General features: G+C 54.2%; 1 non-coding gene across 1 annotated transcript; it reads left to right on the top strand.

Moving 5' to 3' along the window:
• The first annotated feature begins 9,442 nt into the window (after positions 1–9,442).
• On the top strand, positions 9,443–9,545 carry LOC138427355 (U6 spliceosomal RNA). Its single transcript, XR_011251961.1, has one exon. It is a non-coding gene; the product is annotated as a U6 spliceosomal RNA (small nuclear RNA).

Raw genomic sequence — 9,545 nt, 5'->3', positions numbered from 1 at the left:
GTACATCCAGTGTCTCTCACTACTATCCTTAGGGAGTGGGGTTCTGCGAGGGGCTGAGGCTGGCTGGGGCTGGGGCTTGCAGATGAGGCCTGCCAGCCCTCCCTGAGAGGAGCCTGTGGAGCCGGGCCCAGGGTGCCACCAAGAGGTGGGGCAGAGAACAGTGGTGTGGCCCTCTTCTGTAGCCTGCAGGCTGGACCTCTGCGTAGCTGCTGCCTCTCAGGCGGGGCCAGCGCCCTGTCTGCTTGAGAAATAGGCACTCTAGGCAGCCACCTGAGCTGCAGCAATCGGAGGGGTTCAAACTTTACTCTTGTTTAGTTTCTTCTTCTCTCTCTTTCTCAAAAAAAAAAAAAAATTCAAGCAGTCTGCTGCTAACCTTCCTTCCCTCTCTCCTTCCTTCCTGTCTATCCACACAGTCTCCATCTGTCTGTCTGTCCACCTCTCAGTCTATCTATCTATCTGCTTCTTCCTTCCTTTTTTTTTCTCCCCCCTTCCTCTTCCATTTGCCTCCTGCTGGACAGTGATTCCTGGGTTTCTGGGCTGTCCCCAGGCAGCCCTGGGTCACAGTAATCCCCCTGCTCTGATGACACCCTCTGACTCCTGTGTGAGCTGAGGTCCAGCCTGAACTGTCCTTTGGACAGAGGGTCCCCTGTGCCCCTGGCTGGCATCCGGAGCATAGCCTAGAGTGGGCAGCCTGTTCCTCCCTGGCGGGGCCTGCTCAGTGGTCTTCAGAAGCATCATGGAGGCACTGGGCGGGGTGGGGGCCCTGCAGGGACACCGCCTTCCCCCAGATACCAGGCACTGATGCTACTTCCGTTAACTGCTACCTCATTTCCTGACCAATCGTCCAGCCCCAAACAGAACTCGTCTTATCTGGTTTCATCTCGGGCCCGGAGAGGTCTGTCAACCCCTGGCATCAGCAGATCCATCAGGAAATCACCTATTGTGGCTAAAATTTGCCTTCCGAAGCTTGTGCAGAGCCGCAGGAAGTGACGGCTGGAGGCCTGGAGCCGCAGCACACAAAGCGGCCTCGCTGCCCACAGGGGCTGCACATCCACGGCTCCCACCCAAGGGCTCGCGTCCAGCAGGCAGTGGCCATGGGCAACCTTCCCAGCCAAACTCTTATCTCACACTCTGCATCACGCAGCGATCCCGGGGGACCCCAGTGGAAGTCCCCAGGCCAGCCCAGAGGCCCCCCAGGGCTTGTCCTGGCCAGTTCCAGTGGACACGCATCCCAAGGCCTCGGCTGGCAGGGCGGACGGGCACACCCAGGCCCGAAGGGATGACCTTGCCTGGGTGGGGGCATTAAGAAAACTGCAGCAGGACCCTGTGAGGAGCCCAGGGCGCCCACCCAGCTGGGTGTCCTCCACAACAGCCCAGAGCGCATATGGGACCAAAATATGCGGCTCACCCACCAGGAAAGGGGAGCCCAGGCGGGCCCCACACGGGGTGACAGGGTTGGGGGCAGGGATGGGCTTTCGTGGCCCCACTGGCCACGCTTCAAACATTCCCGTGTCCTCACCTGCCCATCCGCCCGCAGCGGGGCTCCGTGCGGCTCACCCTGAATCTTGGAGCGAAAAAAATAAATAAATGAGCCCCAAAAAAAAGGACCTGACCAGATGCCAAAAGCGAAGATAACACGGGAGGAAGTTTATTTGGATGAGGAAATCCCTAAATGCTGTTGAAACTATGCTTGGAATTGCTCATTAGCGCTTAGGGGGGTGCTTTGAAGGAAGCACAGTCTCCCCGTGGGCCGCCCCCCCTGCCGGGTCCCCCTGCCGTCATCACTTATCTGCAGGAAACGGGCTCCCACCTCTGAATCTGCAGGGCGCTGCCCGAAGCGGGCTGAGACTCACGGCGGGCAGCCGGACAGTTCTCTCAGGGAGGATGGTCTTCCCGGGGCCGTGGCCCTGGCCCCATAGCTGGGCTGAGTGGCCACATGCTCCCAGGGCGGTGGGAAGAGAACGTTCTGGGAGGTTGGTCCGGGTCACGGCAAGGGGGGGCGTCCCCGGGGGGCCCACCTGACAGTCTTAATGCATCCAGATGCCGCCCTGACTCAGGCTCCAAAAATGTACATTTTTCACCCAGTGTAGGGGACAGGCAAGGAAGCGAGGGCCAGGTGTCACCCAGAGCCCTGGGACTCTTGGCTGTAGCCTGACCCAGGAGCGTGGGGCTAGCGAGAATTTTCAGATGCTCCGTCCGCCTCGGAAATGTACATCTTCCTGCAGGGCCCGTGGCAAGCCCCGGACACAGGAAGAAAGGCCTATTTTTGGAGGCAAGCTTTAGGAGCTGAGGCTCGGATGACCCTATCCTGGCCTGCCCTCTGACTCGGGCAGGAAAAGCTGTCAGGAACGCCTGACTTGGAGGCACATAGAACCTTGCCTTCACTGACAGGAGGGGCCAGGGGTCAGCTGCCCCTGCGCCGAGCTGGCCTCGGCGTGGGGACCAGACCATCACTGTGGCCAGACCTCAGGGTCGCCGTGCATTAGCTCAGGGCTCAGGGCATTTCCTCTGCTCCCACCATGAACAGGTCCCGCGGCACTGGGAGCTTTGCACTGAACTCAACAAGTCATGTGACAGCCCTGCTCATCACGAAAGCCATCAGCCCAGCTTGTGTTGGGGACAGATCACCTCCCCAGGTCCGGAGTGACACATGGGGCCCAGGGCGGTAGCCCAGGCCTCTCAGAGCCCCAGAAAAGGAAACGGGCAGTCAGATTTTTCCTCTGAGCAGGAGCTCGTTTGGTCCTGGCTCTCCTTGGCACAGCTGGCGCCCACACTGACCACCTAGCTGCCGTCCTGCACCCCAGGTATCTGCACTGGGGCCCTGCAGCTGGGGCCCGCGGGTGCTGTGTGCTGGGCCACACGCTGCTGTGGTCCTTCCATAAACAGTGCAGCATCTGCTGGTCTGACCACCCTCTTCGCCTCCAGTGTGTCCCCCCAGCCTCCACCCCTAAAAGTTAGGAGCGAAAGAGATGGGGGGTGAAAACCACGAGGGCTAAGGGAAGATGAAGAAAGATTTTCACTTCCCTACCTCCCAGTTCTATGTTTAGAATTTCCACTTCCACTGGCTGTGATTTTCCTCTTTATAAGAGTTTGCCCTCGGCAAGCAGGGTCGCCGAGGCCCCTCAGCTCCCGATTTGTCTGCCAGGACACCTGAGGGTGGGCGTCCCCCTGCCCTCCCCAATCCAAATTTCCCTCTTAAAAGAGAAATGTCTTCAGACTCCAAAAGGCACCTTTCTTGGGCATTTTCCTCCATTTTGAACTGTATGCTGATTTTCCACGATTCCGTTTGTCAGGGGGACTTGGGGGCTGGACGGCAGTTCCCACAGGAGACCCTGGAGGAGCCTGCCAACCTGAAGATCCAGAGAAGACACAGGGAGGGTGGCCCTCCAGACCCTCTAGAAGGGGGACCTGTACCCCGGATGGCCAGAGTGGGCTGGGAGGAGATCCAGCCTCGACAGGCAGCATGCCTGCACACATGAGCAGGCTGCCGCTGGCTTCTCTGAGCTTCTCCACGATGCTTCTGAGGCCAGGGCTGGGCGTGATTGGGCCTAGAGTGTGTGTCGTCTCTGAAAGCAGACTCAGATGCGGGTAGGTAGAGGGACACTCTCCTTAAAAGGGCTCTAATCCTATCAAGGGGCCCACCCTTATCACCTCAGCCAACCCTAATCACCTCCCAAAGGCCTCACCTTCTAAAACTGTCACATTAGAGGGAAGGGCTTCAGCATAAGAATTTGGGGACATAAACACCTTGGCTGACGCCTGTCCTCGCTCCTTAGACGTGCAGCAGGAATGAAATTGTTGTCCCTTGTTTGGAAAAGTGGGCTCCGCGATGGTGGTGGTGCTCACAGACCTGAGAGGAAGCTAGAAAATATGCCTCTGGGGTCCAGAGACAGGAACGGACTTGCCAGAGCCCTAGAGCCAGCTGGTGGCAGGGGAAAGGACCAGAATCGAGGCTTCCTACTCTGGAGGTAAGAATAAAGATTCTCAGCTCCCTGCTTTCTGGACAAATGATAGGATTGTTTTTCTCATCCCCCTGGAAGTCAGGTGTGGCTGAGTGACTTGCTTGGCTGGTGAAACTTGAGCAGAAGTATTAAGAACCAGTACACGAGTCTGGTCTTGGTGATGGTGGAAGCGTGGTTAGAGATGAACCCTCACCTGGGTTCCTGGAGTAAGCACTGCACAGGCCCCCTCCACCTTGGAGGTACGGCACAAGTGAAAAATGAGTCTGTCATTTTAAGTCAAGAATCAGTAGGCCTAAAGGCCAAATTTGGGCTCACCGCCTGTTTTCTTAATTTATTTATTTTTAATTGGAGGATAATTGCTTTACAACAGAGTGTTGATTGGGGCTTCCCCAGCGGCTCAGGGGTAAAGAGCCTACTCGTGAATGCAGGAGACGTGGGTTCAATCCCTGGGTCAGGAAGATCCCCTGGAGGAGGGCATGGCAACTCACTCCAGGATTCCTGCCTGGAGAATCCCGCGGACAGAGGAGCCTGGCGGGCTACAGTTCATAGGGTTGCAAAGAGTCGGACACAACTGAAGCGACTTAGCACACACGCCCACATTGCGTTGGTTCCTGCCATACATCAGCATGGATCGGCCATAGGTATACATAGGCCCCCCCCCTCTGGAACCTCCCTGGCACCTGCCAGCCCATCCCACGCCTCTAGGTTGCCACAGAGCCCTGGGTTTCAGCTCCCTGTGTCACGTGGTACTGTGTATATTTCAGTACTGCTCCCTCAGTTCATCCCACCCTCTCCTTTCCCCGCTGTGCCCACAATCTGTTCCCTATGTCTGTGTCTCTACTGCTGCCCTGTGAATAGGTTCATCAGTATCATTTTTCTAGACTCCGTATATATGCATTAATATACAATAGTTGTTTTTCTCTTTCTGACTTACTCCACTCTATATAACAGGCTCTAGGCTTATCCGCCTCACTAGTACTGACTCAAATTCATTTCTTTTTATGGCTGAGTAACATTCCATTGTATATATATGTAGTGGCACAACTTCTTTATCCATTCATCTGTCGACAGACATCTAGATTTCTCCCACGTCCTGTCTATTATAAATAGTGCTGCAATAAACATTGGGGTACATGTATCTTTTAGAATTTTTACCGTCTGTTTTTATAAATAACGTTTTATCAGAACATACTTAGGTTTTATCTGAAGCTACTTTTGTACTATAAATAATTGTGGAAGAGTTGCACAGAGATTGTATGGCCCACAGAGTCTAAAGTATTTCTACAGAAACTGCTGTCTGACCTTGATTTAAGTCATTCAGATTGGGGATGGGCACAAGTTCTTTGTTAGTGCGCTAGCCAGTTTGAACTACTACACTTTCTAGTTGGGCTCACATGTTCTGAATGCCATGTTGCACGCTATAACACTCTGACATACCAGATGTATTTGTGTGGCCTTGAAGGTTTCTCCAACCTGTTTCCACTGGCTGGTTGCTGACAGCCCACTGTGGTCAGTATTTGGCACACAGTGAAGAAAGGCTCAGGGAGACAAGTGGCCCTTCTTGAGTTACCCAGGGCTTAATCAGGCCTCTGACCCCCACACTGAAATAGGTCACTGAGTCTTCGTCAGTTTTATCTGCATTGCCAAAGCCGGAACCAGAGCCAGATTAGGAAAGTTACAGGCCTTTCTACCCTAACACCTGTAGTTTAAGGAAACAGATGAAAAGAGAAGCCCATTGAGCCCAGAGCAGAAGTGAGAAGTGGTGAAATCTGGCTTCCCCTCCAGCCCAGCTCCTCTTCTGCTTCCTTTATTTGCTCTCAGTGGCTGCCACCGCCGAGGCTCACGTGGCCTCAGAGGAAACCATCCCCCCCGTCTTGTCCGTCGGCCTTGTTTTCCCCACGCCTGCTTGCTGCATGGGTGCTGCAGAGCCAAGCATGATGGGCACAGGGGTGGGAATGGGCATCCTTCTCTGCCCACCCCAGGCACGGAGGCTGCTGGAGTGGAATCTGGGGTGCTAGCTCTTTAGAAAGGCCTGTGAGAGGCCCGCCTGCAGCCTGCGCTGTAATCCTTGGCTTCTCTTACCCAGATTTCATGCTTCACATTCCCCAGCCTGGTCCTGACAGGCCCGAAGCTGGGAGTCCGCTTGGCCTGGGAAGGTGGATGAAAGTTTGAACAGCTGCAGAACCTGCCTGCCTGCTATCTCAAGCTACATACTTCTTTTTTTTCCCTTCAGCCAACCTCTTGGGCTTACGTAACACACTTGGAAGTCAAGGAGCCAAGATTCATTATCAACAGCCCAGGAGGGGTTTGCAAAACACTTGTTATGAAGAAATCTTTCCATTGAGAAAAATTCCCCCAGTGCTCATGCTTCCGGTGTCTCCAGCACGTCACCGGGGACTGTGAGCGGCTTCAGAAGGGGTATCTCCAAGACTCCAGAGCCCACTGCCCTCTGTTGGCTCTGCGTCTCGATTCTGGCACCAGGGAATGCAACTTGACCCTTTTCTTGCCCTCTGAGTTAGTCATCACTGACCTCAAACCAACAGCCGATGTCAATGATGGAGTTCTTAATGACGCACTGGGTCCCTGCGTTGCTTGTTTTGCTGGATGCACTCGGTGGCTGAGGGCTAGGTATTCCTATGTCCATTTTACAGAGGAGAACACTGAGGCCAGAGGAGGGCAGGCCATAGAGTCAGGGTACAGTCAGCATGATCCTGCAGGAGTAAGTGCAAAAGCAGACACCATCCCTTCCCCCAACTGCGGAACAGTCACTCCCAAAATATAACTCAACCCGTGAATGTGTTGTTTAAGCCACTAGCTGTATCGCAAGAGGAAATGAGGGGCTCATCCTGCAGGAAGATGAGACAAGCATTCCACTCAGCCGTTTCCCTTTTAAGAGAGCAGATGTGTGGTGCTCTGGGCCTTTCCTTGGCCACACTGTCACCTGGAGCCCCTGGAATCTGAAAGACCAGGGCTGGGGGGCCATGCCCAGGCCCCTTGAGGAACACAGGGATGCTCCTAAAACAGCCCTTTAAGAAGCATCCCTGCTGGAGCGAGGGCTGTTAAAGCCCACCAGCCATCGCTCACACAGTGCTTCTTTCACTGGGTCTCTGGAAACCGGAGCCCATGTAAATCCAAGAAGATGAAACTCTGTGGGTCTGGGCCACAGTTCCAACTCCAGCCTGTGCAGCCGAGGGGCCCCAGCCTCAGAGGGAACTCAATGAATTTGTCAGGGAACTGAAAACAGATGATTTCAATCAGCAGGGGGAAAAAAATGACTTCATGGCCACAGTTGACTGAAGGAGGCAGAGTTTGGCTGCCAGGCCCTGCCCGGGAGGCACTTCCAAAGAGCCTAGCCTGTTTCTGAGCCTCTAGTCGGGTCTCCCCTACGAGGGGCCCGCGCCTTGCTGGCCCCGGGAGAGCCAGGACTGAAAGCCCGGTGCCGTAGTAATGGGGGACCGCGAGGCACACAGATAACCCGGGACTTCCCCGCCCAAGCTTCCTCTCCGCAACTGCTTTCATGAATGGCCAGCTTCCCAGACAGCGGATTGGCTGAACAGCCTGCGGAGAGGCCCAATCAGCGGCCGCGGAACGCCTAGACTCTGCGTGGGGCCTTGGTCCCTCGCAACTATGAATGGCGCGGCCACGCCTACCTTGCGGAGACCCCTCCCCCAGGGGATTGAGGAGGAGGTGTGTGTGTGTGTGTGTGTGTGTGTGTGTGTGTGTGTGTGTTTTTAATTCCTTAGACCTTTCAAGGTTCTGGTACAATTGTGTCATCTGAGGCTTGGCTGCGGCTCCTGACAATAGCCCTTGGGCTTCCCTGCGTGGTCAGTGTTGACATTCAAGATCTTGTGACAGTGAAAGGGCTTGAGCAGTTAGAAACGCATTTCTTTGCTTATGGTTCCATCTGACTCTAGTCCCAGAGAAAGCTCTTCAGCCCCCCAGCGTGAACAGGCAGGTTGCCAGGGGGCAAGGCAGCGGGGCGGGAAGATGTGGGGCCAGTTTCCCTGGCCAGTGCAGGGAGACAGGGGCTCCCAACATGTGCGAACGCTGGGAACTTGTGCAAAACGGAGGGCTTGGTCGCCGCCCCCCGCCCCCGCGCCCCCCCCCCGCCCCCTCTTGCTCACTGACCTCGACCTAGCTGCATGTGCTGCACGCGTGTGAAGGCTGGGGCCGCAGTGGGGGAACCCAGCCATTCCACTGCATTTCCTGGTAAGTAGGAAAACATGTTCTGTTTGCTGATGTTATAAACCAGGCATGTGTTTACAAATGCTGTTTGGAGAAAGCGTGGTTAAGGGGGCCGCTTCCCGGCTCCTCTCCCCAGACAACATGGTCGTGTGGCTGACAGAGCAGGTTTTGCTCTTCAGGGGGCGACCCCTTGCTTGGGAAAGTCAGACTCAGCAGAATTCAAAAGTGGGACAGGAAATTCTCTTGTAATGTAGGTTGTGGCCATGTGGATAGAGCCTTAAATGTCAGAGTGAGCCCTGGGAGAGGAGGAGAGCTGATGAGCTGGGGAGTGGTATTTCTGTCCTAATCCACCGCCTCCCGCCCCACTCTGATCCTGGGTAGGGCTCACCATTTCAGGAACTGCAGCATTAACTCTATGCAAACTGCTTTCTGGAACTCCTGGTTACTCCGACCGATCGACAAGGCTCTGGGGCATCATCCCCATTTTAAAGATGAGAAAACTGAGGTTCCGAGTAGTCTGCAAAAAGAAGTGGTACAATCTGGAAGTGGCAAGCCCGGAACGGAGCCCAGCTCTGCCTTCTGCTGGAGGAAGTGTACCTCCACGGGGCTGCAAGCCTGCAGGAGCAGTGTGAGGATTTGTAACAATACAGTTAGAGCACTGAGCTCCAGGCCTGGCCCTGAATTGCTGTTGAGGCTCCTAACTGATAAGGAATATATCTGTTTCCAAATGTCTAAGAGTCAGACTGAGCTTCCAGGTGGTTGCATGAATCTGTGAGCTGGTAGCCAGGGCCAGGCCTGAAGAGTCCTTATAGGCTGTTGTAGCAGCTATTTCTGCTAGCTGTCTCCCCCCAAATTTGTTTTTATCTTCTAGTTCAGTAGTTTATAATTTTTAAAATCTCAGAGTCCATTTGCATTCTAAAAATTGTTGAATATTTCAAAAAATTTTGTTGATGTGGGTTTCATCTGTTGATATTTATCGCTGTTGTTATTCAGTTGCTAAGTCGTGTCTGACTCTTTGCAACCCCACAGACTGCAGCACACCAGACTCCTCTCTCCTTCACTGTCTTCTGGAATTTGCTCAAATTCATGTCCATTGTGTCAGTGATGCTTTCTAATTATCTTATCCTCTGTCGCCCTCTTCTCCTCTTTCCTTCAATCTTTCCCAGGATCAGGAGTTGGCTTTTTGCATTAGGCGGCCAAAGTATTGGAGCTTCAGCTCCAGCATCAGTCCTTCCAATGAATATTCAGGATTGACTTCCTTGACGACTGACTGGTTTGATCTCCTTGCAGTCCGAGGGACTTTAAAGAATCTTCAGTGCTCTCTTCGGAATGATACAGAGATTAACATGGCCCCTGCGCAAGGATAACACACAAATTCGTGAAGTGTTCCATATTTTT

Source organism: Ovis canadensis, chromosome 21 (genome assembly GCF_042477335.2).
Source record: "Ovis canadensis isolate MfBH-ARS-UI-01 breed Bighorn chromosome 21, ARS-UI_OviCan_v2, whole genome shotgun sequence".
NCBI lineage: Eukaryota > Metazoa > Chordata > Mammalia > Artiodactyla > Bovidae > Ovis > Ovis canadensis.
This window is presented reverse-complemented; position numbering and strand designations above follow the sequence as displayed.